The 27,272-nt window shown below is 44.0% G+C and overlaps 1 protein-coding gene across 3 annotated transcripts in view; it reads right to left on the bottom strand.

Moving 5' to 3' along the window:
• The window catches only part of LOC119970275 (methylthioadenosine phosphorylase), a 220,040-nt gene that overhangs the window by 57,278 nt on the left and 135,490 nt on the right, over positions 1 to 27,272 (bottom strand). The gene's annotated exons all lie outside the window — the stretch shown is intronic.

The following is a 27,272-nucleotide window of genomic DNA, read 5'->3' as shown; positions in this document are numbered from 1 at the left end:
TGCTGCTTGGAGAATTTTACTATGCAGAAAACGGCTGCTGAATGCAATATAATACAGCCATTGTTTTTAAACAAACTAATTCTCTGTGAAAAATCTTGGGATGTTATTAAAGACTTGATAATGCACTATAAATAGGTGCTAGTCTTTTTCCTTCAGGTTTTGTAAGCAATATTAAATATTTTAGCTAACCAGTTCCATTCAAATTTTCAAAAGATTTAAAAAGGAAGAAAGCGGCCCGTCTTGTTAGCGAGAGAGTCCCATGGCCCTCTTAAAACTAAACTCCTCATTTGAAATATTTAAATTCATGGTATGATATTAATAATCCTAAATACTCAGTGGGTAACTATGGAACATCATTCATATAATTGTTCACACAATTAATAATAATAATAATCACTTATTGTCACAAGTAGGCTTCAACGAAGTTACTGTGAAAAGCCCCTTGTCGCCACATTCCGGCACCTGTTCGGGGAGGCCAGTACGGGAATTGAACCCACGCTGCTGGCCTTGTTCTGCGTTACAAGTTTCTCCACTGTCACTAATATAGTCCTTTGAATGAGTAGTTAAACAAAGGTCTTCCCACCTTTTCTGTTATTTAAGATCCCATTGAAATGGTTGAAAGAAAAACATCAGAAAGATCTGTTGTCCGGGACAACATTCCTCCCTCAGCAAAAGTTATTTCTGCTTGGAGAATCTTACTATGCAGAAAACGGCTGCTGAATGCAATATAATACAGCCATTGTTTTTAAACAAACAATGTTTAGCCCATTGTGCTAAACCAGCCCTTAATTAACTGACAATCCTTGTTGATGAGAACTGAAAGGATATAATTCATTGTTCCCTACCCATCATGCTGCATGTATGCTCTGTGAATGTTCCATCAACAGTGTATAAAAGATCAATTCCAGTTCAAAGCAATGAATAGGGAAGTAGGTTAAATACATGTGCTCTCTATTGTTACCATCTGCAGCACACCCTATGTCCTGATAGTGCTAAATTGTGATGGTTTACAAATACTCATTCTGCGTCTCAACATTTATGCTCTTGTCCAGTGCAAACAGAGGATTCAAAGGCAGATCAATGGTATAACAGTAATTCAACTGGGTTGCTGATCATCAAATTACATTTGAGATCAGAATCTAAGATTGACATAAATAGGTGAGATTAATTTAAGATTAAACAGATGACATGGTAGCAACCAGCCGGTTGAACGGAATCGAATCTATGGTAAGCAAAGTTTTCAGAACATATATAACAGGTCTAAGAGCGACTTGGCCTGGGACGATGGTGCTCGTTTCTGAGTTGTTGGATGATTAGAATCCTTTTATAACTGTTTTATTTGTTCCCCCGAGATCCTCTGCTGCTGGGTAAATCCACTGCATGCTCCGTTAACTGTGTCATCTGGGGTTCACTGGTAACTCTCTCCTCAGGCAGACGGTTGTAGGCTTAAGTCCCACGCCAGGGACCTGAGCACAAAATCTAGGCTGAGAATCCAGGACTGAGGGAATGCTGCACAGGGTGAGGTATCATATTTCAGATGAGGCATTAAAGCAAGGTCCCTACGGCGCTCACAGGTGAGTGTAGCAGATAATATGACACTATTTTGAAGAAGAACAGCAGAGTTCTTCCAAATACTTTGATCAATATCTTTCCTTCAACTAACATCATTATCACACTGTTGTCTGTGGAATCTTATATGAATATTGACAATCTCTATCCTACTGTCGTAGAGCGAAGACCTCACATTTTATAAAACATCATGGCTACTTCCCACAGTTTAAAAATTGGACAATGAGCTTTCCAAATGACTGATGGCATGGCTGGTGGTACCCCAGAACAAAGGGAACTTTCTGACACTATCTGATAAGCCTACACCTTGTTATCTCTGAACTATGTGGACTGCAGTGAAAGGAATGATGCAAAGGCCATCTTCATTTCAGACTCCAGGCATGGCCCCCAGAATCTCCTAGGACAAAGCACCCTGCAACTACCTCTCAAATTCTTAATCGTCGGAACATTAACAACCTCAGGAACTCAGACAAAGATACACCATTTGCCAAAGCCAAAGTCGAGTGGTGCAGTCACATGGCATGACCGGCCCCAAGCTGGGACAACCAGCAGATATACTGTCTTGCTGTATTGAAAGGCAGTCTGCCATCTTTCCACCTACGAAGCAGCAGTGCCGGACAACAAGGTTTCTATCTAAGTTTGATTACCTGATCCCACCGACAGTGGGAATTTCTGAATAATTCCTAACAAGACTAATTCATCTCTGCATGCCTACCTCATTGTAGCAGTCAACTCTACTGAAAAAGTGAATTATCCTGCAACAGTTCAGCCTGCCGAACTCTGTGAAGGAATAAACATTGGACTTTTGATTCGGACTCTGGACTCACATGAACCTGTAACTCTTTGCACTGTGGTCTTCGCAATGCAAATCTTTCTTTCTCTATCCCACTTTTCTTACATGAGTACACCAGGGACTACATGGTGACGCTTCCCCTTCGGCATTTTGAGTGTGCAAATCTATAACCCTCGGAGTTCATCTTATCTCGAGTTAGCTGTGGGGTTATTACTAGAAATTGGATCAAAGGAACAAAGGAATTAGGAGCAGAAGTAGGCAATTCAGCCCTTCAAGCCTTCTCCGCCATTCAATCATATCAGGGCTGATCGCACTATGGGGCAGCGAGTTCCACAAATTCACCACCCTCTGTGAGACGTAGTTCCTCCTCATCTCAGTTTTAAATCTACCGCCTCTCAAACTATCTGTGACCTCTCATTCTAGATTGCCTCATAAGGATGAACATTTGATCTATGTTTACTTTATCAAACCCTTTTAAGTATTTTATATACCTCGATCAGATCCCCTCTCATCCTTCTAAACTCCAGCAAGTATAAGCCCAAACTATTCAATCTTTCCTCATACATCAACCCTTGCATCCCAGGAATCCATCTGGTGAACTTTCTCTGAACTGCCTCCAATGCCACCACATCCTTCGTCAAATAAGGAGACCAAAACTGGACACAATACTCCAGACATGGTCTCACCAACACCCTATACAATTGCAACAATACTTCTGTACTTTTATGCTCCAGTCCTTTAAATAAATGCAAAATTCTATTTGTCTTTTTTATAACATGCTGTACTTGAATACTAACTTTCTACAATTCATGAACAAAGACACCCAGATCCCTCTGCCCAGATGCATTCTGAATCTACTTTCTATTTAGATAATAATTAGCTTTTCTACTTTTTTTGGCCAACATGGATAACCTCACACTTATCCACATTAAACTCCATCTGCCAAATTTTGGCCCAGTCTCCCAGCGTATCTTTACCCGACTGAAAATTCTTTCTATTCTCTTCACTGTTTACTTTCCTACCTATTTTAGTATCATCTGCAAATTTTGCACATCATTTATATAGATTGTAAACAGTTGCGGTATGAGAACAGACCCCGGATCACACCAAATCTGAGGGGTTGGGAAATACACCAGGCTTATAAAGGGGGAAATCACAACCAAAACATTATATTATTATTCTGCTTACAGATGGGTGGCGAGTGGAGAAATAAGGGCCGTTCAAATTAAACCCCCTCCTGTCCACTACATTTCAACAGTGTCTGCACATCAAAAATACTGCATTGGCTGTAAAGAACAATGGGGCATCCCGAGATCATGAAAGGTGCGATTATAAATGCAGGTCTTTCTTTTTAATCGGAATTTGCCTTTTAAAATATCACCATCCCTAAACTGAGGTAAATATGCGGGACACCATTTGGGATAGTCAGAAACGTTGATGTCTATAGTTTCAATTCTCCGTGTTGATTATTGGAAATATACTTCATAAACCGCTTCGGTACAGATCACGAACACAAAAATAAAATCAAAGAAGCAAAGTCAAAATTAAACAAGAAATCCTAAAAGCTAGAAAGCCTCGAGGCTTAAACGTCTGCAAAAGCTCCCTCTGTATTTCCACTTGAAACGCAAAGAAACTCCCCTTTCTACTCATGTGATGACTAATTTGTCAGAAGCATTCACCCTGTCTTGCTGTTGCTCACTCTAAATGGTCATGCAAATTTCTCTAGGTCACCCAATTGCCTGCAGTCTCAGGATTCAGATATGGCAGTTCCCTTAACTTCAAATATCTCCAAGAAAAAACAAAGGAGGGGTTAACCAATTTATCTCTTGCTTCTAAACCATCTCAGGCCTATGGTCTTGAAGTTTTGCATTTTGCCATGGAATGAAAATAGTTTGTTCTCAAAGCCGTTTGCAGCTCTTATCTATTAAGTTTATCCAGTAGTCCCGTCTGTCTTCTGATTCCACTTAGATAACACTTTCAAGGCAATCCCCAGGACACTCTTTCCAAAAATATCTTGATAGGATGTGGATGTAGCCAGCAATGCCAACATTTGTTTCCCATCCCTAATTGCCATGAGGTAATGTTGCTGAGCCACCTTCTTGAACACTGCAGTCCATCTGGTGCAGGTACAGTACAGTAGTTTTAAGAATGAAGTTTCAGGATTTTGGCTCAGCGACAGAATGGCAATATAGTTCCAAGCAAGGACGGTGTGTGGCTTGGAGAATCTGCAGAAGATGATGTTCCCATGAGTCTGCTGCGATTGGCCTTCTAGGTAGTGGAGGTTGCAGCACTGGAAGGTGCTGTTGAAGGGGACTTGGCGAGTTGCTGCAGTGCATTTTGTACATAGTATGCATGGCTGCAAGTGTGTGTTGGTGGTGGCGGGAGCAAATACTGTATTTAAGTTAGTGGATGGGATGTCGATCAAATGAACTGCTTAGCCCTGCGTGGTTTTGAGCTTCTCGAGTGTTCTAGGAGCTGCACTTATACAGGAGAGCAGAGAGTATTCCATCAGACTCCTGATTGGTGCTTTGTAAATGTTAGATAGGTTTTGGGGGAGTCAGAAGATCAGTTACTTGCCGCAGAATTCCCAGCCTCTGAGTTGTTCTTGTAGCCACAGTATTTATACGATTGCTTCAGTTCAGTTTTTGGTTAATGGTAACATCCAGGATGTTGTTAGTGGGGGATCTATAAAATTGTAATGCCATGGAATATCAAGGGGAGATGGTTAGATTCTCTCTTGTTGGAGATGGTCATTACCTGACATTTGTGTGATGCAAATGTTACCAGACTCTCATCAGCCCATCCCTGGATATAATCTAGATCTTTCTGCAAATGGACACTGACTGCCTCAGTATCTGAGACTTTGCAACTGGTTCTGAACATTGTGCAATCATCAGCATACATCCCCATTTCTGACCTTATGTTGGAGGGAACGTCGTTTTGATGAAGCAGCTAAAGATGGTAGGGCCTCGGACACTATCCTGATAAACTGTTGCAGAAATATCCTGGTGTTGAGTTGTTTGGTCACCATCAACCAAAACCTTTACAAAGTATGACTCCGATCAGTGGGACAGTTCCTCTCTACCTTTTCCACATTGTCCAGGAAGATACCTGTGTTGCAGTTGTGCTGGAACAGTGTTTCAAAATGCGTGGCTAGTTTCTGGAGCACAAATACGATATTGTCAGGGCCCAAATCCTTTGCCGTATCCAGTGGCTTCAATTGTTTCTTGATATCCCGTGGAGTGAAGCAAATTAGTTGAAGACAGGCATCTGTGACACAGAGGAGGCTGAGATGGATCATCCACTCAGCACTCTGGCTGAAGATGGTTTCAAATGCATACATAATTTTTTTAACTTTCTATTGTTAGAACATATTCCTACAGTATAGAAGAAGGCTATCCGGCCCATCAAGTCTGCTGCAACCCTCTGAAAGAGCATCCTACCTCGGCCCACTCCCCCACCCTATCCCTGTAACAGATGGAGGGCGAGAAGGTAAAATCAAACACTAGTGTTTTATGCTTAAACAAAGGAGATTACAATGGGATGACAGAAGAGCTAGCTAAGATAAACTGGGAGCAAAGACTTTATGGTGAAATAGTTGAGGAACAGTGGATAACCTTCCAAGTGATTTTTCACAGTGCTCAGCAAAGGTTTATACCAACAAAAAGGAGGGATGGTAGAAAGAGGGACAATCGACCATGGATATTTAAGGAAATAAGGGAGAGTATCAAATTGAAGGAAAAAACATACAAAATGGCAAAGATTAGTGGGAGACTAGAGGACTGGGAAATCTTTAGGTGCAACAGAAAGCTACTAAAAAAGTTATAAAGACGAGTAAGATAGATTATGAGAGTAAACTTGCTCAGAATATAAAAACAGATAGTAAAAGTTTCTACAAATATGGTCAATATTGGTCCTTTGGAGGATGAGAAGGAAGATTTAATAATGGGATATGAGGAAATAGCTGAGGAATTGAACAGGTTTTTTGGGTCGGTCTTCACAGTGGAAGACACAAATAGTGACTGATAGAAATGAGGCTATGATAGGTGAGGACCTTGAGATGATTGTTATCACTGAGGAGGTAGTGATGGCAAGCTAATGGGGCTATAGGTAGACAAGTCTCCTGGCCCTGATGGAATGCATCCCAGAGTGCTAAAAGAGATGACTAGGGAAATTGCAAATGCACGAGTGATAATTTACCAAAATTCACTAGACTCTGGGGTGGTCCCGGCTGATTGGAAATTAGCAAACGTGTTTAAAAAAGGAGGTAGGCAGAAAGCGGGTAATTATAGGCCAGTTAGCTTAACTTCGGTAGAAGGGAAGATGCTGGAATCTATCATCAAGGAAGAAATAGCGAGGCATCTGGATAGAAATTGTCCCATTGGGCAGACGCAGCATGGGTTCATAAAGTAAGAAGTCTTACAACACCAGGTTAAAGTCCAACAGGTTTGTTTCAAACACGAGCTTTCGGAGCGCAGCTCCTTCCTCAGGTGAATGGCGAGGTATGTTCCAGAGACATTTATATAGACAAGTCAGAGATGCTGGACAATGCTTGGAATGCGAGAATTTGCAGGTAATCAAATCATTACAGATCCAGGGAGAGGGATAATCACAGGTTAAAGAGGTGTGAATTGTCTCAAGTCAGAACAGTTGGTAGGATTTTCCAAGTCCAGGCCAGATGGTGGGGGGTGGATGTAATGCGACATGAATCCAAGATCCCTGTTGAGGCCGCACTCATGCGTGTGGAACTTAGCTATAAGTTTTTGCTCGGCAAATCTGCGTTGTCGCGTGTCCTGAAGACCGCCTTGGAGAACGCTTACCCGGAGATCAGAGGCTGAATGCCCTTGACTGCTGAAGTGTTCCCCGACTGGAAGGGAACATTCCTGCCTGGTGATTGTCGCACGATGCCCGTTCATTCGTTGTCGCAGTGTCTGCATGGTCTCGCCAATGTACCACGCTTCAGGACATCCTTTCCTGCAGCGTAAGAGGTAGACTACATTGGTCGAGTCGCACGAGTATGTGCCGCGTACCTGGTGGGTGGTGTTACCATGTGTAATGGTGGTATCCAAGTCGATGATCTGGCATGTCTTGCAGAGATTGCCCTGGCAGGGTTGTGTGGTGTCGTGGTCGCTGTTTTGAAGGCTGGGTAATTTGCTGCAAACATGTTTGAAGGCCAGTAGTGGGGTGTGGGGATGACCTTGGCAAGATGTTCATCTTCATTGATGATGTGTTCAAGGCTGCGAAGATGATGTCGTAGTTTCTCCGCCCCAGGAAAGTACTGGACAACGAAGGGTACTCTGTCAGTGGTGTCCCGTGTTTGTCTTCTGAGGAGGTCGGTGCGGTTTGTTGCTGTGGCGCGTTGGAACTGTCGATCGATGAGTTGAGCGCCATATCCCGTTCGTACGAGAGCATCTTTCAGCATCTGTAGGTGTCTGTTACGCTCCTCCTCGTCTGAGCAGATCCTGTGTATACGGAGGGCTTGTCCATAGGGGATGGCTTCTTTAATGTGTTTCGGGTGAAAGCTGGAGAAGTGGAGCATCGTGAGGTTGTCTGTGGGCTTGCGGTAAAGCAAAGTGCTTAGGTGACCGTCATTGATGGAGATGAGTGTGTCCAAGAATGCAACAGAATTTGGAGAATAGTCCATGGTGAGTCTGATGGTGGGATGGAATTTATTGATCTCATCGTGTAGTCGTTTCAGTGATTCTTCGCTGTGGGTCCAAAGGAAAAAAATGTCATCGATGTATCTGGTGTATAACATCGGTTGCAGGTCCTGTGTGGTAAGGAAGTCTTGTTCAAACTTGTGCATGAAGATGTTGGCATATTGAGGTGCAAATTTGGTCCCCATGGCTGTTCTGTGCGTCTGGATGAAGAATTTGTTGTCGAAGGTGAAGACGTTGTGATCTAGAATGAAGCGGATGAGTTGCAGAATTGCGTCTGGAGATTGGCAGTTGTCAGTGTTGAGGACTGAGGCTGTTGCACAATGTCGTCGTCATGGGGGATGCTGGTGTAGAGTGCCGAGACGTCCACTGTGACGAGGAATGTTCCTGGTTCAACTGGTCCATGGGTGCTGAGTTTCTGTAGGAAGTCCGTCGTGTCGCGACAAAAGCTGGGTGTACCTTGTACGATGGGTTTCAAGATGCCCTCGATGTGGCCAGAGAGGTTCTCACACAGGGTCCCATTGCCTGAAACGATAGGACGGCCTAGTATGTTGGCCTTGTGTATTTTCGGGAGGCAGTAGAGATCTCCAATGCGGGGATTACGTGGGATGAGAGCACGTAGGGTGCTCTGAAGGTCTGGATTCAATGTCCTGATCAGTCTGTTATATAGACTTTGTCTATATAAATGTTTCTGGAACATATCTCGCCATTCACCTGAGGAAGGAGCTGCGCTCCGAAAGCTCGTGTTTGAAACAAATCTGTTGGACTTTAACCTGGTGTTGTAAGACTTCTTACTGTGCTCACCCCAGTCCAACGCCGGCATCTCCACATCAGGGTTCATAAAGGGCAGGTCGTGCCTAACTAATTTAGTGGAATTTTTTGAGGACATTACCAGTGCGGTAGATAACGGGGAGGCAATGGATGTGGTATATCTGGATTTCCAGAAAGCTTTTGACAAGGTGCCACACAAACAGTTGCTGCATTAGATAAAGATGCATGGCATTAAGGGTAAAGTAGGAGCATGGAAAGAGGATTGGTTAATTAATAGAAAGCAAAGAGTGGGGATTAATGGGTGTTTCTCTGGTTGGCAATCAGTAGCTAGTGGTGTCCCTCAGGGATCAGTGCTGGCCCACAAATGTTCACAATTTACATTGATGATTTGGAGTTGGGGATCAAGTGCAATGTGTCCAAGTATGCAGACAACACTTAGATGAGTGGTAAAGCAAAACGTGCAGAGGATACCGGAAGCCTGCAGAGGGATTTGGATAGGTTAAGTGAATGGGCTAGGGTCTGGCAGATGGAATACAATGTTGACAAATGTGAGGTTATCCATTTTGGTAGGAATAACAGCAAAAGGGACTATTATTTAAATGATAAAATATTAAAACATGCTGCTGTGCAGAGAGACCTGGGTGTACTAATGCATGAGTCGCAAAAAGTTGGTTTACAGGTGCAACAGGTGATTAAGAAGGCAAATGGAATTTTGTCTTTCGTTGCTAGAGGAATGGAGTTTAAGACTAGGGAGGTTATGCTGCAATTGTATAAGGTGTTAGTGAGGCCACACCTGGAGTATTGTGTTCATTTTTGGTCTCCTTACCCGGGAAAGGACGCACTGGCGCTGGAGGGTGTGCAGAGGAGATTCACTAGGTTAATACCAGAGCTGAAGAGGTTGGATTACGAGGAGAGGTTGAGTAGACTGGGACTGTGCTCGTTGGAATTTAGAAGGATGCGGGGGGATCGTATAGAAACATGTAAAATTATGAAGGGAATAGATAGGATAGATGCTGGCAGGTTGTTTCCACTGGCGGGTGAAAGCAGAACTAGGGGGCATAGCCTCAAAATAAGGGGAAGTAGATTTAGGACTGAGCTTAGGAGGAACTTCTTCACCCAAAGGGTTGAGAATCTATGGAATTCCTTGCCCAGTGAAGCAGTTGAGGCTCCTTCAGTAAATGTTTTTAAAATAAAGATGGATAGTTTTTTTGAAGAATAAAGGGATTAAGGGTTATGGTGTTCGGGTCGGAAAGTGGAGCTGAGTCCACAAAAGATCAGCCATGATCTCATTGAATGGCGGAGCAGGCTCAAGGGGCCAGATGGCCTACTCCTGCTCCTAGTTCTTATGTAACCCCAAAACCCTACCCAACCAGCACATCTTTGGACACTAAGGGACAATTTAGAATGGACAATCCACACAACTTACACATCCTTGGACTGTGGGAGAGCGGGGGACAGGCGCAGGGGACAGACACGGGGAGAATGCGTAAATTCCACACAGTCAACTGAGGCGGGAATTGAACCCGGTCTGTAGCGCTGTGAGGCAGCAGTGCTAACCACGGTGTCACTGTGCCAATATTGTATGTGTCATATCCATGTAAATTCAGCAATTTATCCAAATCCTTTTTTCCATTTAAACATTCCATGACATCCTCTTTCCCCTTTTACCTCTGTGCCCTGTTTTTCACCCCCTGCGTTTTGTACTGCTCCTTTGAAAGTACTGTTTCTGCATTCAGAGTTCCTGCATTTGCAGGCTTTCATTTTTATAACAATAATCTTTATTGTCACAAGTAGGCTTTATAAATATAAAGAAGATGCATTGCTGCTTCAAGACAATGGATTAACTGTGAAAAAGAAACTTTGAACAGTTTAGAATGTCACAAGTACCCAATCACGTAGCCAGTCATGGTCACATTATACAGTTTAAAACTATTCCAAAAAAAGAATAACTTGCCGAGTGTGCAGTTATCAGGTTAATCTAGCGTCATATAGTGTTTACAGCCAATTATGAATGCAGTGTGTTTTCCAGGTAGGTACATGTTTACCAGGTTAGGTTATGTACTGTTCAGTGAATCCTAGACGTTAAAACGATTATGAAGGACCAAAATTTCCCAATGGAATTGCTGTCAAGCTACTAATGTTATACTAAAGCCATTAATACAAACGCTATACATTATTTAGTGACCAATCTATTACGTTACAGCCTTCTAATCATTTTAGTCCAGACTGGCATCTGAATAAACTGCAAAGAAACTGACCAATTAGATACTCCCAAAAAATGCCTCACTTCCTGCTGCCGTGAGTGTTTCCTGCTTACAGACAAAAGGAAGAGGCAAGCTGAAAATAACTTACCCACATATTACCAACCCCATCTGCTGTATTTAATCATCCATATAATAATTCACACAGGGAGAATGTGCAGACTCCGCACAGACAGTGACCTAAGGCGGAATCGAACCTGGGACCTTGGTGCTGTGAATCAACAGTACTAACCACCGTGCAACCGTGCCGCCTCACTTCTCAAGCTGGAAATCAAATCGAGTGATGAAGCTTCATGCAAACACCAGGATCTACAGTGGCATTGATTGTCCTTTTTTTAGAAAAGGAACCTAATGTTTAATTGAGGTCTTTCATTTGCTGCTAAGTATATTGGAATAGCCCCATATCCAATGTTAACGTTTGGGGCCATAAAATTATATTCTCACCACATGCAGGACAGTTCAAGGCCTGCTTATCATCACATTCATCAATGGTTAGGGGTTCACAAATTCAACTCTTAAAGATTATCCTTTAAAAACATCATTAAACCTGTACATTCTGGTGGGATACACAAGTATAATGTCAAAGCAGCCACGTGCTTAAAATAATCTTTTTTCAAGTACAAAGGTGCTGAAGGTCTGCTGAAGAGGAAGTACTTTTCTACCATGTATTAAGTAGAATTACTGGATCAGAACATATTGGAACGACTAGCTTTAAGGCTGAATGCTGGATTTCAGGTTTATCTATCAGTTAGCTAAGGGTACAAGAGTGCTCAAATGAATGCCAGTACTGGTTAACATTTCTTGAAAAAAAGAGCAAGGCAAGAAGTGTTTCACTTTTGCCTTCTCTTCCTTTGGTAACTGACAATTCTGTGACTCACTTGTTTCTGCTCCATTAAGTCTTGTAAAATTAAATCATATCAACAAGCATCTGCATCATTTGCTATATAAGACCTTCAGTGTCCCCTGCTAATTTCACGGGCGTCAGCTACATACAATTCACCGACATTCTTACCGATATGAATAATAAACCACATCTGACAGCTATTCATTACTTTTTGGGTAGACAATCAGTTTCAAAGCAGAATGAACTGCTAGCCATCCATTCAACAGATTTAGAAGTGAGAGCAGATGATAACGTGTAGGTGAGACAAAGTAGATTCTGCTGCTGAAACATTCACTTCAATTATTTTTGGTTGGTCTTATTGCTTTCAATATTGAAGGAGGTTAATGCAGGTAATACACTAATCAGTATTCTGAAATGTAATTTAGTGGTTACTAGGTTCCAAAAAGACATCATACAAAAAAAGATATCATGTGAACTGTGGCCCCTCACTAACTTTGTGTGCAGGCAGACTGAGGTGCAGTGAAGGACGAGGATACTCTTTGTAGAAGTATTTTGCCTGTGTAAGTCGAATATGCAACAGGGGGTTTGGAGTTGGGAAGGGAGATGAAAGAATGTGGAAAGCAGAGATTGCTTTGACTTTTTATTTAAAAAGTTTGGAATCCAGCTTATTTTCTATAGTTTGGCAAAGATTGATAAGTCAAGGAAAGTTAAAGAAAGGTATGCATTTGTAAATTAATCCACGTTCATTCAGTGCCGATTGCAAAAACTGTGTCTTTCTAAAATCAACTCGCTTATGTACAACAGTTTTAATATCGCAAAACATCCAAAAGCACAGCACAGGAGCAATTATCAAACAGAATTTCACACCGGGACCAATGACCGGAACCTTGGTCAAAGATGTAGACTTCAATGAAGCAATTTAGAGAAGGAGAGAGTACTCCAGAATTAAAGGCTGAGGCAGTTCAAAGTGTAGCAGGCAAATGTGGAGTGATGAAAATTTCTAAGTTCTCTTGTGGCTGGTTTTTCAAGGGGTTTACTTCTGACTCTGTCAGTGAGTTTCCACATCTATGAAATGACACTTAGGACGGGATCCTACAGCCACATTACGCCGGAAAAGCAGCTCGCCGCAGCACAGTGTGGCTGTTGCAGGCAGGGAGACCCTGCTCCCGGGATCTATCCGGCTCGCAATGCCTCATAGGATTCTACGCAATTTACGTTTTTGCAAATCTGCACATTAGAGCGAGGCAGTAAGCCTGACTACAGGCCCCTTATTCAACATGAGTTGCTTTGAATAGCCATTTGTTTGTCTGCACTGCGAATGCCGGGAAACAAGCGGCTAAACGTGCTCGCTCGGGAACTTTGTTTCATTTTGGGTAGATCGCGCCCTTAAGTCACTTTTTTGGGCCCTGCGGAGTTTCTCACTGGTTTAGCCCACAACCCTGATCACCTCATTAATCAAGAAATCCCCTTATTAATCAAAACTACCAGATTTGTGCTGCTGAGGTGCTGTTACCTGCACGTCTACAAACCATGGGCTGGAAGGTGAAATCAGACAGAATAGTTCTTAGAACACCAGGAGTAGGAGCAGAAGTAGGCAATTTAGCCTCTTGAGACTGCTCCACCGTTCAATACGATTATGGCTGAACTCATCATGGCCTTGTGGTAAACCACTGTGTTGTATTGTATTGTACTGTTGTATTGTTACATGCCTGGGCTTGTCTCTGCTGGCTCCGCCTGTGGCTCCTCCCCTCGGGCTCATGTATAAAGGTGGCCAACCTCCAGCCCTGCCCACATTCTGAGACCGGCTGCCAGCAGGTGTCTTTAAGCTGATTAAAGCCACAGTTTTTCTCTTGACTCCTCGTGTATCGTTAATTGATGGTACATCAGGCCTCAACTCTACCGTCCTGCCCGTTCTCCATAACCCATCAACCCATTACTAATTGAAAGTCTGTCTAACACCCCAGCATCTACCACTCTGGGGTAGCGAATTTCAGAGATTCGCAACCCTTTGAGAGAAGTAGTTTCTCAGAAACTCTTTTAAAATTTGCTATCTCCTTATCCTGAGACTACGACCTCACGTTCTAGAATGCCCAACAGGAAGCATCTGCACCCTGTCTACTTTATCAATGCCTTTTATCAGCTTATATGCCTCAATTTGATCTCCCCTCATTCTTCTAAACTCTCGGGAGAATAGGCCTAAACTGCTTAATCTCTCTTCCTAAGACACACCCCTCATCTCTGGAATCAATCTAGTGAACCTTCTTTGAACTGCCTCCAATCCCACGACATCTTTCCTCAAATAAGGGGACCAACCTGTGCACAATACTCCAGGTGTGTCTCAGCAATGCCTTGTTGCAACAACATTTCCATACCTTTATACTCCATTCCTTCAGCTAGAAATCCAACATTCCATTTGTTTTTTTTTTAAACTGCTAGCTTTCTGCGACTCATGCACTAGGACACCCAGATCCCTCTGCACCATGAGCACCCCAAAGACTCTCGCCATTCAGATAATAAGTTGCCTTTTAAATTTTCTGACCAAAATGGATGACCTCACACTTATCCAAGTTAAACTCCATCTGCCATATTTTGGTCCACTCACTTAACCTATCTATATCCATTTGTAAGTTTCCTATTTCCTCATTGCATCTTGCTGTCCCACCTATTTTCGTGTCATCTGCAATTTTAGCTGTAGAACCTTCTATCCATGTATCCAAGTCATGAATATAGAACTTAATAGTTGAGGCCCAAGGACCAAACCCGGTGGAATCCCACTTGCTGCAATCTTGCCATCCAGAGAAAGACCCATTTATCCTGACACTCTGTCTCCTGTCCGTTATCCAGTCTTCTATCCTGGTTAATAAATTAGCCCTAATATCATGTGATTTAACATTGTGTATTAACCTTCTGTGTGACACCTCAACAAACCCCTTCCTGAAGTCCAGAGATACAACATCGACAGGATCCCCATTATCCCCTTGACCTGTTACATAGAATCACTACAGTGCAAAAGGAGGCCATTCGGTGCATCGAGTCTGCACCAACCCGCTGAAAGAGCACCCTATCTAGGCCCAATCCCCCTCCCATTCCCGTAATCCCACCTAGAGGCAATTTAGCATGACCAATCCACCTAACCTGCACATATTTGGACTATGGGAGGAAACCGGAGCACCAGGAGGAAACCCACACAGGCACGGGGAGAACATGCAAACTCCACACTGATAGTCACCCAAGATTGGAATGGAACCCAGGTCCCCTTGTGCTGTGAGGCAGCAGTGCTAACCACTGTGCTACCATGCTACCTTCTTTGTTTTTATATTATTAAAATTTACTACATCCATTAGCCTTTGTCTTTTATTGCAGACACGTTTGTCATTTAATCTCGCCCACCCTCTAACCAATCCCTGACTTTCCCTTTTGTTCTACCTGGTCCTCCCCCTTTCTCACCAGCATCAAACCCAGCACATTTCTCCCTCTCTTTAGTTCTGAAGTAGAGTTACATTGGATGTGAAATGTTAACTCTGTTTCTCTCTCCACAGATGCTGCCAGACCTGCTGTGCTTTCCAGGGCTTTCTGTATCTATTTTAGATCTGCCTTCAGTGGTAGGAAAAACACTATTTACTATCCAGGGTAAAATAAATGTCCTTCATCAGGTTTTGGTGGATCATTACAGTGGAAATGTGCTATACCAGGCTCAAAGAGCATTGGCTCACTGGACGCAAAGTTGTGAGAACGGCCAGTCCAGCAGAAAGAAACCCTCTGACCCTCCCATTTCACCAAGTGTCAGAAAGAACAAGGTTCAGTCCTGGATCTGATTAACAGAAGCAATAACAGCAGAAACAGCAGAATCCAACCCCTGTCATCAGTCGTGGACTCGCCGATATCTCCGTAGAATGGATGACCCAGTGAATCCCTTGCCACGCTCAGTGCAGGGAAATGGCCACTCCCCAGTGTGAACTTGCTGGTGTCTCAGTCGGATAGATGACTGTGTGAATCTCTGACAAAGAAGAACTTGGGGAGAAAAGTGGAGAGATACTGAAAAAGAAATAAAAACCTCGGGAGGACATTTATTTTAATGAACTCTGCCCTACAAGGACAGGTGGAGGGTATCCCACTTCTATAAATCAGATTTGACCCATTAACGAGACTAGCATAATTTAATTTATAAGCGACGCCCAATCATGGGCCACCCAGATATTCAGACACCGAGAGCTAGATTTGGCAAGGCAAAAAGGTAACATCCCGAGAACAGCTCCCCTCCCTGAGGGATTATCCAGGAAGTATTTGCTTCATCCAAATTCAATTTATACCCAGAGAAAGAGTCAAAACTCATAAGTCGCTTCATAATCTCATCCATAGCGGATACCTGTACTGGGTCCGTAATATAAAGAAGCAGATCATCTGCGTACAAGGACACTCTGCTTTCACCCTCCTCGATTTATCCACCTCCACTTACTGGAAGGCCTCAGCGTTATGGCCAGTGCTTCTATTACGAAAGCAAATAGGAGCAGAGACAATGGACATTACTGCCTCGTGCCCCTATCCTGCGGAAAATACCCGAAGTTCAACGATTTTGTGCAAACACTAGTAGTGGGGCCCTATACAGTAAACAAATCTAGGATATAAACTTTTGCCTAAGTCCAAACCTCCCAAGAATCTCAAAGAGATATCCCCACTCCACCATATCAAACGCTTTTTCAGTGTCCAGGGAAACAATCACTTTCAGCTCGGGCACTGGAGAGGAGGTAGAGGGCAATATTTAATAGTCGACGTATATTGGCCAACAATTGCTGACCCTTGACGAAGCCTGTCTGATCTTCCGAGGTCACCTCTGGGAGCCACGACTCTAACAGCAGTGCCAGCACGTTTGCAAATAATTTAGCGTCCGCATTTAAAAGCGAAATAAGTCAAAACAACCCAAATTCCGTAGGGTCTTCGGCCTACTTAAGGATCAGTGAAATAGAGGCCTGCGCAAGTGTAATGGACAATGAGCCCCAGGACAAGGAGTCATTAAACGTATCTAAGATGTCTAATTGTATCTAATTGTCCTGCAAATTTCTTATAGAACTCAATGGGGAATCGATCAGGGGCAGGAGCTTTACCCAACTGCATTAACCCAATACATTTCTTAATTTCCTCAGGGCCCAACAGGGATTCCAACTCTTCCTGCCTCTCCCTCTCCACCACTGGGATGGATAATCCATCCAGAAATCCGTCAGGTCCGAACTCTCCACCAGGGGCTCCTACCTATAGAGATCCTGATCAAATGTTTCAAAAGCCACAATGGCCTCAGGTGGGGCAGAAACCAAACTGCCATTTGAGTCCTTTATCTACCCAGTCTCCAGGGAAGCAGCCTGCCACCTCAGCGGATGAGCCAAAAGGCAACTGGCTTTCTCTTCGTGCTCACACAATACCCCCGTCGCAGCTGGCCTAGCACCTTACCCGTTGATAGTAATTCAAATAATTGTATCTTCAGTTTGTTTCTGCTTGCCAGCAACTTCAGGGTTGGGGCAAGTGAACATGATGGCCCACATCAAGGATCGAGTCCACCAGCCTCTGTACTCTACCCCCACGGTCCTTCCCATGTGCGCTTTGTAGGAAATTATCTCTCCCCTGATAATCACCTTAAGGGCTTCCCACAATACAGAAGGTGAGATAAACTTGCTCTTATCAATTTTGATATATTCCCCAATGGCATTGGACATGCGTTCGCAAAATCTTTTGTTCACTAACATTGCTGTCTCCAATCTCCAAGGTGGACGTTGGGAGAGACCGGACTCTGGTACCAAATCTACAAAATGTGGCACATGGTCTGAAGTCACAATCTCCAAATTACCCCACCCTCTCCACCAAAGGGAGGTGAGACCTACCTGCCACAAAAAAGTTAATACTTCAGTAAACCTGGTGGACATGGGGGTAAAAAGAAAAATCTTTAACCTTTGGGTGCAGAAAATGCCATGGATCTACTCCCCTTATCTGCTCCATGAAAACCAACTTGGTCACACTGATGGAGTCAAAGATTTGGGCCTGGGTCAATCCATCCTGGGATCCAGAGCACAAGTTAAGTCCCCACTCCCAAGATTAGCTGACGTGAGTCCAGATCAGGGACGGAGGTTGGCAGCTTGTTAATAAAACCCTTATCATCCCAATTCATTAAACATTAACCAGGACTACCGAGGTGCCTGCCACGAACATTCACATGTCTACCATTAGGGTCCACCAAGACTGTGGCGGCGGAAAATTGAACCCTCTTGTTGATTAAAATTGCAGCACCCCAGGCCCTACCATCAAAGCCCAAATTAAAAACTTGTCCCATCCACCCCTTCCCCAACCTTGTCTGGTCACGACCCGCAAATGAGTCTTCTGCAGAAACACCACATCAGCATTCAAATTCTTAAGATGAGCAAATACCCTTGATTTGTAACATTAGGAATGATAGTAAAAGTTTCTTTAAATACATTAAAAACAAACGAGAGGCAAAAGTAGACATTGGGCCGCTCCAAAATGACGCTGGTAATCTAGTGATGGGAGACAAGGAAATAGCTGAGGAACTTAATAAGTACTTTGCGTCAGTCTTCACAGTAGAAGACATGAGTAATATCCCAACAATTCAGGAAAGTCAGGGGGCAGAGTTGAATATGGTTGCCATCACAAAGGAGAAGGTGCTAGAGAAACTAAAAGGTCTGAAAATTGATAAATCTACGGGCCCAGATGGGCTACATCCTAGAGTTCTAAAGGAGATAGCTGAAGAAATAGTGGAGGCATTAGTTATGATCTTTCAAAAGTCACTGGAATCAGGGAAAGTCCCAGAGGATTGGAAAATCGCTGTTGTAACCCCCCTGTTCAAGAAGGGAACAAGAAAAAAGATGGAAAATTATAGGCCAATTAGCCTAACCTCGGTTGTTGGCAAAATTCTAGAATCCATCGTTAAGGATGAGATTTCTAAATTCTTGGAAGTGCAGGGTCGGATTAGGACAAGTCAGCATGGATTTAGTAAGGGGAGGTCGTGCCTGACAAACCTGTTAGAGTTCTTTGAAGAGATAACAAATAGGTTAGACCAAGGAGAGCCAATGGATGTTATCTATCTTGACTTCCAAAAGGCCTTTGACAAGGTGCCTCACGGGAGACTCCTGAGTAAAATAAGGGCCCATGGTATTCGAGGCAAGGTACTAACATGGATTGATGATTGGCTGTCAGACAGAAGGCAGAGAGTTGGGATAAAAGGTTCTTTTTCGGAATGGCAACCGGTGACAAGTGGTGTCCCGCAGGGTTCAGTGTTGGGGCCACAGCTGTTCTCTTTATATATTAACGATCTAGATGACGGGACTGGGGGCATTCTGGCCAAGTTTGCCGATGATACAAAGATAGGTGGAGGGGCAGGTAGTATTGAGGAGGTGGAGAGGCTGCAGAAAGATTTAGACAGTTTAGGAGAATGGTCCAAGAAGTGGCTGATGAAATTCAACGTGGGCAAGTGCGAGGTCTTGCACTTTGGAAAAAAGAATAGAGGCATGGACTATTTTCTAAACGGTGACAAAATTCATAATGCTAAAGTGCAAAGGGACTTGGGAGTCCTAGTCCAGGATTCTCTAAAGGTAAACTTGCAGGTTGAGTCCGTAATTAAGAAAGTAAATGTAATGTTGTCATTTATCTCAAGAGGCTTGGAATTTAAAAGCAGGGATGTACTTCTGAGGCTTTATAAAGCACTAGTTAGGCCCCATTTAGAATACTGTGAGCAATTTTGGGCCCCATACCTCAGGAAGGACATACTGGCACTGGAGCGGGTCCAGCGGAGATTCACACGGATGATCCCAGGAATGGTAGGCCTAACATACGATGAACATCTGAGGATCGTGGGATTATATTCATTGGAGTTTAGGAGGTTGAGGGGAGATCTAATAGAAACGTACAAGATAATGAATGGCTTGGATAGGATGGACGTAGGGAAGTTGTTTCCATTAGCAGGGGAGACTAGGACGCGGGGGCACAGCCTTAGAATAAAAGGGAGTCACTTTAGAACAGAGATGAGGAGAAATTTCTTCAGCCAGAGAGTGGTAGGTCTGTGGAATTCATTGCCACAGAGGGCGGTGGAGGCCGGGACATTGAGTGTCTTTAAGACAGAAATTGATAAATTCTTGATTTCTCGAGGAATTAAGGGCTATGGTGAGAGAGCGGGTAAATGGAGTTGAAATCAACCATGATTGAATGGTGGAGTGGACTCGATGGGCCGAATGGCCTTACTTCCACTCCTATGTCTTATGGTCTCTTATGGTCTTATCTTTTCACTGGGCCATTCAACTCCCTTACATTCCAGGTGACCAAACAAATTGGGGACCACCCATCCCCCTTCAACCCTTCGATCTGGAGTCAGCCACTTCCATCAAGAGGAATTATCTAACAGTTACATAGAAAGTACAAGTATCAGGCACACCCACGAAGGTCACCAGACCCGCTAACAAGACAAAATGAAGAAAGCTCTACAGTCAGTGTCAACAAACTATCCTTGCTCTCGCGCCCTCCTACCCCACCCCCAGACAGTACCACACCCACATATACATATCAAAAACAGTAAGGTGAACAAAAACACTAAAATCTACTTCTAACAAACTTAACTTAAAATAAGACCATAAGACATAGGAGCAGAATTAGGCCACTCTGCTCCGCCATTCAATCATGGCTGATATTTTCTCATCCCCTTTCTCCTGCCTTCACCCCATAACCCCTGATCCCTTTATTAATTAAGAACCTATCTATCTCTGTCATAAAGACACCCAGTGATTTGGCCTCCACAGCCTTCTGCGGCAAAGAGTTCCACAGATTCACCAACCTCTGGCTGAAGAAATTCCTTCTCATCTCTGTTTTAAAGGATCGTCCCTTTAGTCTGAGATTGTGTCCTCTACTTCTAGTTTTACCTACAGGTGGAAACATCCTCTCACATCCACTCTATCCAGGCCTCGCAGTACCTTGTAAGTTTCAATAAGATCCCCCCTTATCCTTCTAAACTCCAACGAGTACAGACCCAGAGTCCTCAACCATTCCGCAGCCGACCTTCATTCCAGGGATCATTCTTGTGAACCTCCCCTGGACGCTTTCCAAGGCCATCACATCCTTCCTTAGATACGGGGCCCAAAACTGCTCTCAATACTCCAAATGGGGTCTGACCAGAGCCTTATACAACCTCAGAAGTACATCCCTGGTCTTGTATTCTAGCCCTCTTGACATGAATGCTAACATTGCATTTGTCTTCTTAACTGCCGACTGAACCTGCACATTAACCTTAAGAGAATTGTGAACAAGGACTCCCAAGTCCCTTTGTGCTTCTGATTTCCTAAGCATTTCCCCATTTAGAAAAATAGTCTATGCCTTTATTCCTCCTTCCAAAGTGCATAACCTCACACTTTTCCACATTGTATTTCATTTGCCACTTCACTGCCCACTCTCCTAGCCTGTCCAAATCCTTCTGCAGCCCCCTTGCTTCCTAAATATTACCTGTCCCTCTACAGATCATTGTATCATCTGCAAACTTAACAGTGCCTTCAGTACCTTCTTCCAGATCATTAATGTGTATTGTGAAAAGTTATGGTCCCAGCACAGACCCCTGAGGCACACCACTAGTCTCCGGCTGCCATCCTGAAAAAGACCCCTTTATGCCCACTCGCTGCTTTCTGCCAGACAGCCAATTCTCTATCCATGCCAGGACCGTACCCTTAACACCAGGAGCTCTTAACTTATTGCAGCACCTTGCCAAAGGCCTTCTGGAAATCTAAATAACTCATGTCCACTGATTCTCCTTTGTCTAACTTGCTTGTTACCTCCTCAAAGAACTCTAACAGATTTGTCAGACATGACCTCCCTTTGACAAAGCTGTGCTGACTCAATCCTACTTTACCATGCACTTCCAAGTACTTTATGATCTCATCTTTAATAACAGACTCGAAAATCTTACCAATGACCAAAGTCAGGCTAACCGGCCTATAATTTCCTCCCTTCTTAAACAGTGGTGTTACATTAGCCATTTCCAGTCCTCTGGGACCATTCCTGCCTCCAGTGATTCCTGAAAGATCACCACCAATGCCTCCACAATTTCCTCAGCTATCTCTTTTAGGACCCTGAGGTGTATTCCATCCAGTCCATGTGACTTATCAACCTGCAGACTTTTCAGTTTCCCCAGAACCTTCTCCTCAGTGATGGCCACTGCACTCACCTCTGCCCCATGATTCTCCTGGAGCTCTGGCATCCCACTGGTGTCTTCCACCGTGAAGATTGATGCAAAGTAACTATTCAGTTCGTCTGTCATTTCTTTGTTTCCTGATATTACTTCTCCAGCCACATTTTCCAGTGGTCCAATGTCTATTTTTGCCTCTCTCTTAACCTTTCATATATTGAAAGAAACTATTCCTATCTTCTTTTATATTACTAGCTAACTTGCCCTCATATTTCATCTTCTCTCCCCTTATTGCTTTTTTAGTTGTCCCCTGCTCGCTTTTAAATGATTCCCAATCCTCTGGCTTCCCACTAATCCTTGCCACTTTGTAAGCTTTTTCTTTCGCTTTTATGCTGTCTTTTTGGTTTCTTTCTTTTTTTTATAAATTTAGAGTACCCAATTCATTTTTTCCAATTAAGGGGCAATTTAGCATAGCCAATCCACCTGCTCTACACATCTTGGGTTGTAATTGCAATACCGTTACATCTGACTCCAGCCTCTCCCTCTCAAACTGCAGGGTAAATTCTATCATATTGTGGTCACTGCTCCCTTAGGGTTCCTTCACCTTTAGATCCCTAATCAAGTCTGCCTCATTACACATCACCAAATCCAGAATTGCCTGTTCCCCAGTGGGCTCTACCACAAGCTGCTCTATAAAAACATCTCAACCATTCCACAAATTCCTTTTCTTGGGATCCACTACCAACCTGATTTTCCCAGTCCACGTGCATATTGAAGTCACACATGATTATTGAGATAATGCCTTTTTTATATGCTTTCTCTATCTCCTGATTTATTTTCTGCCCCACATCCTAACGACTGCTAAGGGGTCTGTCCATAACTCCCATCAGGGTCTTTTTACCTTTGCGATTCCTCAACTCTACCCACAGAGATTCTACGCCTTCTGATTCTATATTGCTCTTTGCTATCGATTTTCCTTACTAACAATGCACTCCCTCCCCTATTTGCCCATCTGCCTGTCCTTTCAATAGAACACATATCCTTGTAGCTAGATCCCAGCCCTGATCCCCTTGCAGCCATGTCTCTGTGATGTCTACAACATCATACCGGCAAATTTAAATGTGCGCAACAAGCTCATTTACCTTGTTCTGTATACTGCGCGCATTAAAGTACGATACCCTCAGTCCTGCATTGACCACCTCTCTTCTCACATTTGTCACCTTTTTTGTTCTCTATTTCCCCTTCAGTTATGACACCTTCTAAGCTAATGCTCTGGTTCCCACCCCACTGCCATATTAGTTGAAATCCTCCCGAGTGACACCAGCAAACCTGTCTGCCAGGATATTGGAGCCCCTCGAGTTTAGATGCAACCCGTCCTTCTTGTACAGGTCGCTCCTGCCCCGGAATAGATCCCAATGGTCCAGAAATCTGAAACCCTCTCTCCTACACCACTGTTTTAGCCACGTGTTTAGCGGCACTATCCTCCTATTTATAGCCTCACTGGCACGTGGCACAGGGAGTAATCCTGAGATTACAACCCTAGACGTCCTCCTTCTTAGTTTACTGCCTAACTCCCTGAACTCCTTCTGCAGGACCTCATCACTCCTCCTGCCTATGTCATTAGTACCTATGTGTACTATGACCTCTGGCTGTTCACCCTCCCCCTTCAGGATGTCCTGTGTTCGTTCAGAGACATCCTTGACCCTGGCACCAGGGAGGCAACATTCCACCCTGGAGTCTCTTTCACGTTCACAGAAGTGCCGATCCGTGCCCCTTACTATGGAATCCCCTATAACTATCGCTCTCCTGCACTTTGCCCTCCCCTGCTGAGCAACAGAGTCAGTTGTGGTGCCACTGTTCTGGCTGCTGTTGTTTTCCACTGATAGGCCAGGCCCCCCCCCCCCCCCGCCCCCACAACAGTATACTAAAAGGGAGGAAGACAGCCACAGAGGATTCCTGCACTGACTGCCTGCCCTTTTTGGCGGTTACCCATCTGCCTGCCTGCACCTTGGATCTGACCACATCTCTATAACTCCTATCTATGATGCGTTCCGCCACCTGCATGCTCCTAAGTGCATTCAACTGCTGCTCCAACAGAACCACATGGCCTGTGAGGAGCTGCCATTGGTTACACTTGCTGAAGATGTAGTCGACCGGAATGCTGGAAGCGTCACAGATCTGCCACATCTCACAGTTGCAACACTGCATCCTGCTGAGTGACATTTAAGCGCTAGTTAATTAATTTGAAATAAACACTTGAATTATTGTTAGATTGAGTTACAATTAACTGTATGGCCCTGACACTGGAATTTGTACTGTAAAATTAAATGCTAAATAAGTCTGCCCTCAGGTTTAGTTACTCCACTACCTAGTTAATCAATTAGATTTGTTTTGCAATGTTATTTTTTTTTTCAAATTTAACAGATTCCCAACCAGCCAATCAGGTCACAGCTTTACAGTGATGTCACTTCAGTTTCTCCCCCATCCCCCCACAATTTGAAAAGGTAGTAAAATCACTTACCTATCCAGGATGCTCTTTGGATCTCTCCCTGCAGATTAACAGTTGCAGGCCAGAAGAAAGAAAATGGAACTATAGGGAAAAAGCAGCTTCTCCCATTCTGCACCAAATTACTGCATACTGCCACTGGAAGTCCAGTTGTGAATTTCTCAATATCATATGGATGCTTGGAATGCCTGCTCGGGTGAGGGCCTCAGTTTCTAGCACTTTGTCCTGCCGTCTGATCTTTCATAACTTCCAAGGCAGCTCATGTGAAATCTTCTTAGCATGACGCTGGTAGACAGTCCATGTCTTGCACCGTATGAAGCAGAATGGATCGGACTTTTGCCCCATATACTTTCAGTTTTGTAAGACAGACTTATTCTCTTTAATTCCCAGACTGATAGTTGAAGTCAGCCAAAGGCTAAATTTGCTTTGGCAATTCTTGTTATGTGTCTCATCATCAATACAGCCACTTTGAAGAGTGTGAAGCCAAGATAAATTAACTTAGCCACTGCTGACATGTCTGGCCATGTGCTGAAATCTTGTGTTTTGAGACAAGACTTTCCTGGAATAGGCTGGTAAATTACTTCCGTTTTCTTTGTGCTGATCATAAATTGTCGCATATACTGGGGAAAAGTTCATGCAAAATTGCACGTTCAGTTCTGAACCATCAGCCAACACACAATCAGCAGCAAACAGGAAAGTTTGAAGTGTGTCCATAGAAACCTTACAGAGCAGAAGGAGGCCATTGTCCCATCAAGTTTGCGCCGACCCTTCGAAAGAGCACTCAACCACGGCCCACACCCCATCCACGTAGCTGCATGCATTGATCATGGCCAATTCACGTGCAGAGCCTGCACATCTTTGGACAGTGGAAGGAAACCAGAGGAAACCCACGCATATACGGAGAGAAGGTGAAAACTCCAGACAGTCACCCAAGACCGGAATCAACCCGGGTCCCTGGCTCTGTGAGGCAGCAGTGCTAACCAGTGTACCACCACAGATCCTTGTCGGCCATGATTTTGAAGACAGGAGGATAACCATCAATGCAGACATCAGATAGCATGGTGGAAAAAAACACGAAGATGGTTGGCTGGCATGCAGCCCAGCTCACCGCCATTAATGACTGGGATTGTGTCATGTTCCAGCCATGGAACCTCTGAGCCATCGCAATGAATTTCTCAGTGCAGCCAAGTTTCTCCATTGCCTCCCAAAGGCTCTCACTCTCACTGTGGCAAAGACTTTGGTCAGGTCAACAAACATGGTGGAGTTTTATATTCTGTTCTGTGCATTTCTCCTAGAGCTGTTCAAGTGAAAAAAATGTATCAATAGTTCCTCAACATTTTCTGATACCCCAGACATTCAAGCAGCAGGTGCTGGTCAAGATGTTGTACTAAGCGGTTTGGAAGGAAGGCGGTACTCCCCTTGGATTGCTGTACAGCAAAGGTTCACTTGATGGGATGAGAGGGCTGATCTATGATGAGAGGTTGTGCAAACTGAGTCAATATTTTCTGCAGTTTAAAAGAATAGAGGTGATCGCACTAAAACACAAAAGATTCTTAAGAGGCTCGACAGGGTAGGCACTGGAAGAACATTGACTGGGGAATCCAGAACATGGGTGGGTGGGTGGGAGAGAGCTGTGGCAGGGGACAATGTCTTGGTATATGGGGATGATCAGTGAGGATTCAGGTGAGGAGATACTTTTTCACTCAGAGGATTGTGTATCTTTGGAATTGTTTAACCTAGAGGGGTATGGATCCTCCATCAGTAAACATATGCAAGGCCAGGATAGGCAGATTTTTGGGCCTGGATTTCCACAGAGATGTGGAGACTCTGCAGTATATCCAAAATGGCTCTTCTACCATGGGCCACTCCCTCGCTCTATCCCCGTAGCCCGATGCATTGATCATGGCCAACCCGGATCTTCAACCCGGAAGTCCTAACCCCATATCTGTCACAAAGCACTTTTGACAGTTGGGGGGGGGGGGGGGGGGGGTGCGCATATATTACTCACACATTGCAAGTTAAAACTGAAATTCAGCCATGATCGTACTGACACACTCAGCAGAGCGTGTTGTCTATTTCTGCTCTGGTCTCATGTTTTTAAGTATGTCATTGGAGATACCAAATCAGTTGGTGTGAATCGGCTAAGGTTACATCAGCAGTGGTATATCAGCCCAAGGGCTTCAGCTGTGCACCCCTTTCAGCCTCCGATGGACTGGCTAACTAGCTGCCGACAGAATGCAGAAGAACAAATATTATGTTCTCTCATTTCTCTGCCAACACCCGCAAACTGAACTGGCAAACGTATCACATGGAAAGCAGGACTCAGCAAGTCCAGGCACAAATAAGCAGATTCCTTTATTGAAGCATGCCTGGACATGTCAGAAATGCGGTATTTGAGGTTGGAAAAGAATGCTGAGAAACAAAGTGAAAGTTGAAGGTCACCCAAAAACTAATATCGACTGGAATACTTATTAGCACTGACATTCACCTTTGAAAAAGCAAGATAGTAAATTTTCAGATCTTTCTCATTTAGCATGGTAGTCAGTCACATCGTTCTCTCCTTGGTGCCCGGGGGGGGGGGGGGGAGAAGAAATACTAGTGAAGGTTACTGCTAAATGATTCAATTTAATGTCAGGAGTTCTCTTTTTATTCCCCTCCATCCAGTTGCTTTGCTGTCAGACCATCAGCCAACTGCAAATGCTGCAGGTG

The sequence above is a fragment of the Scyliorhinus canicula genome, chromosome 8 (genome assembly GCF_902713615.1).
Source record: "Scyliorhinus canicula chromosome 8, sScyCan1.1, whole genome shotgun sequence".
Classification (NCBI taxonomy): Eukaryota; Metazoa; Chordata; class Chondrichthyes; order Carcharhiniformes; family Scyliorhinidae; genus Scyliorhinus; species Scyliorhinus canicula.
This window is presented reverse-complemented; position numbering and strand designations above follow the sequence as displayed.